The sequence below is a fragment of the Schistocerca cancellata genome, unplaced genomic scaffold, assembly GCF_023864275.1.
Source record: "Schistocerca cancellata isolate TAMUIC-IGC-003103 unplaced genomic scaffold, iqSchCanc2.1 HiC_scaffold_1099, whole genome shotgun sequence".
Taxonomy (NCBI): domain Eukaryota; kingdom Metazoa; phylum Arthropoda; class Insecta; order Orthoptera; family Acrididae; genus Schistocerca; species Schistocerca cancellata.
The window spans coordinates 32,813-38,759 of record NW_026047098.1 but is presented as its reverse complement, the minus strand read 5'-3'; the positions used below and the strand labels follow the sequence as shown (position 1 = coordinate 38,759).

The 5,947-nt window shown below is 42.0% G+C and overlaps 1 pseudogene; it reads left to right on the top strand.

Annotated features, from left to right (window-relative positions):
- The first annotated feature begins 5,497 nt into the window (after nt 1-5,497).
- Nucleotides 5,498-5,615, top strand: LOC126154627 (5S ribosomal RNA; annotated as a pseudogene).
- Nucleotides 5,616-5,947: the final 332 nt, after the last annotated feature.

Below are 5,947 nucleotides of genomic sequence, written 5' to 3'. Positions count from 1 at the left end.
TTCTTGTATTCACATTGGTTCCCTGTCTATCTTGGCATGAATTGGTTTCTACAGTACCGGTACAAAATCTGACCTTTCTTGCAGAGCTGGTTGTAAGTGTTTTTACTACATCACACCGTTTCCATGGGTTTGATACTGATGAAGCAATGTTCCTGCACAGTCTGAGCTTTCCTGTTTTGTTCAGGTGTAGTCCATGATTAGTGTAATCAGGCCTTTGCAAGAATAAATTGACATCAATTACTTTCACATTAACAAAATTAGATGACAAATTCATTATATATTCATTAAATCTGTACACTGTTTCGTTGACTTCTGGCTTGTCATAACAGTAGGGAACGGTACATAACAATAGCTTTGTATGATCAAGTGCTGCAGTCAACTTTTCTAAGTCTGGAATAAAGTTGTTTTTCTTACGAATGTCATTTATTCCTGCAAGGATAATAACTGCTTCGTCCAAATTGAAATCACTAGTAAGATCTGATGCCCCTTCAACTACACCACTGAGGCATGCATTTGGTTTAACAACAGATGATGTGTAGTACTTGGGTTTCAAAAATTCATTTAGCAATGATGCACAGTTTCGCCCATGACTGTCCGATAGTAATAAAATCTTATTCGTTGGCTGACTCTCAATTGGTCTTTTTGTCGAATTTTTAGGAACATTGTCTCGTCCTACCACCTGAGTAGATTTCTCTGTTTCATCAATTTTATCACTTAAGGCACTAAAACGGTTGCTTGTATTCAGATGATATAACTGCTGAGAAACGAGATGTTTTGGTATCTTCTTGGGCTGGTGACAATTTGTGCTCTCGTCTTGGGATTCACTTTTGTTCTGTTGACTTCTGGCAGACAATGTGACATTTTCAGCTTTCAGTCTTTGCAGTTCTTCTAACAACACGGAAATTATTTCTTCCTTGCTGTCTATAGTGCCCACTTTTACGCAATTATCACATTTCCATATCTCTTGTTTTGAGTCCACCTTTGCACAGTTATAATGATAAACAATTTTACACTTAAAGCACATAATACCTGTAACGACTTTCTTTCTGCATGAGCATAGTTTGCTGTTTGTTATTTCTTGAAGCGAAATTTCGTGGCTGTATGATGAAGTTGATGCTAAGCAAACACTGAGTTTCTCATTTTTTACTACCACCTTCATAATTAAATAACAAGAGATGCACTTCCCATCACTAAATACGTCGAACTTCTTACACTTCACACAGACTTCGGATTGTTTGCTTTTATTTGCGGAACTCATGCTGTTCTGTTTACCGATCGTCAACATGGTTTCTTTTTCACAGTTTATAGATGCATCACAGTTTTTTTCAGATACTTTTAACACAATATAACACGTAATACATAACTGGTCACAATACCAACCGACATTTCTGCAAAATGCACACTTTTCTTCATTAAATTTACATTTATTACTGGAACTAACACACTCGCGAATTTCATTCGGCGCCATCTTGCCTACACTCCATACATTTTTGGAGAGAGGGACATCAGTTGCACCACAGGGCGGGAGGGGGGTGCCTAGCACGATACATTTCCTTTCTTCGGTAAGCATTATTTTGTGTTTGATACTTTTGGAATTTTGGTTTTTCATGTTGATTTTAAAATGACCTTTTTCATGTTGAAATGTACTAAATCGTTTTTTCCTCACAGCTGGTCAACGTGTGTGTGGTTGCAACTTTATGGTCCCATTGAGTACATTTTTGGAGAGCGGGACATCAGTTGCACCACAGAGCGGGAGGAGGGTACCTAGCACGATACATTTTTTTTCTTTGGTTAGCATTTTTTTGTGTTTGATATTATGGGAATTCTGGTTTTTTATGTTGATTTTAAAATGACCTTCTTCATGTTTGGAATGTACTAACTCGTTTTTTCCTCACTGCAGGTCGACGTGTGAGTGGTTGGAACATTATGGTCCCATTGAGCACATTTTTGGAGAGAGGGACATCAGTTGCACCACAGGGCGGGAGGAGGGTGCAGAATGTTATACATTTTCTTTCTTCGGTAAGCATTTTTTTTGTGTTTGATACGTTTGGAATTTTGGTTTTTCATGTTGATTTTAAAATGGCCTTTTCAATGTTTGAAATGTACTAACTCGTTTTTTCCACACAGCAGGTCAACGTGTGTGTGGTTGCAACATTATGGTCCCATTGAGTACATTTTTGGAGAGAGGGACATCAGTTGCACCACAGGGATTGGAGGAGGGTGCCTAGCACGATACATTTTCTTTCTTCGGTAAGCATTATTTTGTGTTTGATACTTTCGGAATTTTGGTTTTTCATGTTGATTTTAAAATGACCTTTTTCATGTTTGAAATGTACTAACTCGTTTTTTCCTCACAGCAGGTCAACGTGTGTTTGGTTGCAACATTATGGTCCCATTGAGTACATTTTTGGAGAGAGGGACATCAGTTGCACCACAGGGCGGGAGGAGGCTGCCTAGCACGATACATTTTCTTTCTTCGGTAAGCATTATTTTGTGTTTGACTCTTTTGGAATTTTGGTTTTTCATGTTGATTTTAAAATGACCTTCTTCATGTTTGGAATGTACTAACTCGTTTTTTCCTCAAAGCAGGTCGACGTGTTAGTGGTTGGAACATTATGGTCCCATTGAGCACATTTTTGGAGAGAGGGACATCAGTTGCACCACTGGGCGGGAGGAGGGTGCGGAATGTTATACATTTTCTTTCTTCGGTAAGCATTTTTTTGTGTTTGATACTTTTGGAATTTTGGTTTTTCATGTTGATTTTAAAATGACCTTTTTCATGTTTGAAATGTACTAACTCGTTTTTTCCTCACAGCAGGTCAACGTGTGTTTGGTTGCAACATTATGGCCCCATTGAGTACATTTTTGGAGAGAGGGACATCAGTTGCACCACAGGGCGGGAGGAGGGTGCCTAGCACGATACATTTTCTTTCTTCGGTAAGCATTATTTTGTGTTTGATACTTTTGGAATTTTGGTTATTCATGTTGATTTTAAAATGACCTTTTTCATGTTTGAAATGTACTAACTCGTTTTTTCCTCACAGCAGGTCAACGTGTGTGTGGTCCCATTGAGTACATTTTTGGAGAGAGGGACATCAAATGCACCACAGGGATTGGAGGAAGGTGCCTAGCACAATACATTTTCTTTCTTCGGTAAGCATTATTTTGTGTTTGATACTTTGGAATTTTGGTTTTCATGTTGATTTTAAAATGACCTTTTTCATGTTTGGAATGTATTAACTCGTTTTTTCCTCACAGCAGGTCAACGTGTGTGTGGTTGCAGCATTATGGTCCCATTGAGTACATTTTTGGAGAGAGGGACATCACTTGCACCACAGGGCGGGAGGAGGGTGCCTAGCACGATACATTTTCTTTCTTCGGTAAGCATTATTTTGTGTTTGATACTTTTGGAAATTTTGTTTTTCATGTTGATTTTAAAATGACCTTTTTCATGTTTGAAATGTACTACTCGTTTTTTCCTCACAGCAGGTCAACGTGTGTGTGGTAGCAACATTATGGTCCCACTGAGTTCATTTTTGGAGAGAGGGACATCAGTTGCACCACAGGGCGGGAGGAGGGTGCTTAGCACGATACATTTTCTCTCTTCGGTAAGCATAATTTTGTGTTTGATACTTTTGGAATTTTTGTTTTTCATGTTGATTTTAAAATGGCCTTTTTCATGTTTGAAATGTACTAACTCGTTTTTTCCTCACAGCAGGTCAACGTGTGTGTGGTTGCAACATTATGGTCCCATTGAGTACATTTTTGAAGAGAGGGACATCAGTTGCTAACAGGGCGGGAGGAGGGTGCCTAGCACGATACATTTTCTTTCATTGGTAAGCATTTTTTTGTGTTTGATACTTTTGGAATTTTGGTTCTTCATGTTGATTTTAAAATGACCTTCTTCATGTTTGAAATGTACTAACTCGTTTTTTCCTCACAGCAGGTCAACGTGTGTGTTGTTGCAACATTATGGTCGCATTGAGTACATTTTTTCGAGAGAGGGACATCAGTTGCTAACAGGGCGGGAGGAGGGTGCCTAGCACGATACATTTTCTTTCTTTGGTAAGCATTTTTTTGTGTTTGATACTTTTAGAATTTTTGTTTTTCATGTTGATTTTAAAATGAACTTTTCCATGTTTGCAATGTACTAACTTGTTTTTTCCTCACAGCAGGTCAACGTGTGTGTGGTTGCAACATTATGGTCCCATTGCGTACATTTTTGGAGAGAGGGACATCACTTGCACCACAGGGGGGGGGGGGGGGGGGAGGAGGGTGCCTACTGTTAAGCAACATCGGGCCCGGTTAGTACTTGGATGGGTGACCGCCTGGGAACACCGGGTGCTGTTGGCTCTATCTCATTTTTTCATTTTTACGTCGCTACACCTGCCAGCCCTCTTTTCATACTAACTTTCAGGTGTTGACAAAGATGCTTCCACAAGCATTTTAAACTACTGTATCAAACGTAAGATACGAAATTACAGTAATGAACTCAGTTTGAGCAAGAATGCGCGAAAGAAGAGTGCTAGAACGCCTTGAAAATAACAACACACTGCGAATCGACAGATGAGTTTTGAAATACGTCAGGGCCTACTGTTTTGTAGCAGTGCTAAATTCCACAAAGAAAATAAACAAACAAAAAAAAAAAAAAGAAATAAAATCTTCCGTTCTCGTCCGATCACCGAAGTGAAGCAACGACGTTAGTAGTACTCGGAAGGGTGAGCGCCTGGGAACTCTGGCTGTCTTCATTTTTCGCTTTTCAGTCGCTACTCCTGGCAGCCAGCCTTTTTCCATATCACCTTTCTGTTGTGACAAAGAGACTTCCTCAAGCATTTTAAACGGCCGTAAGGTACGAAACTGCAGTAATTAACTCAGTTTGAAGGAGAATGTGGCAACCAAGTTTGCCAGGAAGTCTGTGAAAACGAGAAAACAGTACGAATCGGGCGGTATGCTCCGAAATACGGTAGCGCCTATCGTTCTGCAGCGGCGTACAGCTCCAAATTCGGTTTGTAATCATAAATTTATTCTTTTGTCGTCTCGCCGCCTCCCGCAGACGTTTCTCGCGCTTGTGCTGTCATATGGACCGCGACCCGAGCGGCAGCGAGCGGCAGTCGAGCGAAGTCGGGACAAGTCGGGACGGGAGTGGAGGGGGGACAGGCGCGAATGCAAATGCAGCGCGCATATTACGCAAATATCTGGAAGCGCGGCGTGTGTCAGCCAGGTGAGAAAGCCTCCGTCGGTCCAGCAGGACACTGCCACACCCCGCGGCCACACGCACCAAATGAATGACAGGCGGTGCATCGAGCAGCTGTGTTGCGCGTCTCACCCACGCTCGGCAGTCGCCTATGAGACGCCGAGGCGAGGCGAGCGCGCACTCCGCGCCACCTTCGAGGTGGAAGGACGTGCTTTGCGTCAAATGTGCCACGGAAAGCGGCGATTGCGTGTGTTGCGAGAAGAGGCGAATGCTTCTTGTGTGGTGCGGCTACAGTATAAGGACGCCAACGGCCATACCATGTTGAATACACCGGTTCTCGTCCGATCACCGAAGTTAAGCAACATCGGGCCCGGTTAGTACTTGGCTGGCTGCCCGCCTGGCAACACCTCGGTGCCGAGCGAGCAGTACTTCCGTGTGCGACTTGGCCGGCGGCGCCTCGCGTGTCGTCTGCTTCCTCTGCCTCGTGGCTTGTGTTTATACCTGACTGTAAGTAATGGAAATGATATACGATGATAGTGAGGAAAGACAGAATAACGTACAATGTGAGTTTGATCGATCCGTTGATAAACCATCGGCATTCGAAATTCACCGTTGGATATTAGAGGACTTGATGTTAAGGCATGATGACGTTCTTGGCATACAGTTTGATACGTTCCTTAATTCGGTGTTTTTGAAATTGAGATCTCCTGATATGTGTGATACTGTTGTGTCTGTCAATGACGGCGTGCGTAA